At 42.6% G+C, this 1,276-nt stretch overlaps 1 pseudogene; it reads right to left on the bottom strand.

The window, feature by feature from the left end:
• LOC134290155 (histone H3.3C-like) overlaps positions 1–377 on the bottom strand; it is an 18,937-nt pseudogene extending 18,560 nt beyond the window's left edge.
• Positions 378–1,276: the final 899 nt, after the last annotated feature.

Below are 1,276 nucleotides of genomic sequence, written 5' to 3'. Positions count from 1 at the left end.
ATCCAATGCGTCCACGACTGGCGCAGCAATCTTTGCAAGGTGATGGGCGTTTTTTAAAGGCCAGACTGCGTGATCCAAAAATTATGAAAATTGTTCGCCTATATCTTGCCTACATGAAAGACCAGCCTACAACGGTCTGTGTAGAGGGCATGACATCTACAAGCATCAGAATGCAGCTGACATCGGAAGGCTTGCCTACGGTTCCAGAGCATCTAAATCGCATCTTCGTCGAAGTTTATTGCGGCGCTTATAATAAATCCACATTGGGCGGCGGCGATATGGCCGCTAGGAGATTCCCGCGATACAGACGCAATGTAAAAATCGAACAAATACTGTCACCCACCCAGCGGCATCGCAGCTGCCTTCAGGCCGTTCATATCAAAACAAAAGTTAGCACAATGGCTTCTCAAGTAGCCAGAAATCGTAATAATATTTATCGCGACATTGTTCCACTATACGCATACGCATCATCTCGTCGGCTTTGTATTTAATAATCGGGATTTTTTTTATTGATGCTGCAGGAGGATGCGGCTTCATCCTCACATTGCGTCTGTATCGCATGCATCTCCTCACGGCCATATCGCCGCAGCCTCATGTGGATTTGATATGAGCGCCGCATGCAGAATTTCTGACCATCAGGGCGCTCATAGTGGTGCGGTCATATTTTGACAACTTGATGGAAAAGAAGAAGACAAACGCGTTTCGAGGATTTATCTTGCAAGGCACAATATCAAGAGTATGGAGTGGATGCAACTGAAGCGGCAGCTGACTTGCTATCATACGGACGATTCCTCACCAGCGAAAGGACCAATCGACTGCAGCACCTACGCGAGAGTGTCAACAAATTTTACTCTCCCGTCCCACATTTTCGACACCTTCTTTGGAAGCAGAAATTCATGACGAACCATCAATGGGTAATCCTCAATCTGACTGTATTTTAATTTTCAAATATTTCACAAACCGACACACTTTCAACTATAGGGTGTCCCAGAAAGTATGGGCACAAATTTGCAGCTCTGCCATTTGGGAATGGATGCATAAACAAACTTTATTTTCACACATATAATGCCTTAATATATTAACATCAAATGCCAATCATTAAAATTTGCATTTAACACTTCGTTTGAAAGCGGTAGAACATTCACTATAAGACCTTTTAAAGCTTCTGCACAAATTGCTATATTTTCCAATAACATCGCTTAACAAATTGTTTCCTTCGCATGAAATTAAGCTCGATAAAAATTTCAAAAAATATTTCCGTGTATTTCCATATGCG

This window comes from Aedes albopictus, chromosome 1 (genome assembly GCF_035046485.1).
Source record: "Aedes albopictus strain Foshan chromosome 1, AalbF5, whole genome shotgun sequence".
NCBI classification, from domain to species: domain Eukaryota; kingdom Metazoa; phylum Arthropoda; class Insecta; order Diptera; family Culicidae; genus Aedes; species Aedes albopictus.
This window is presented reverse-complemented; position numbering and strand designations above follow the sequence as displayed.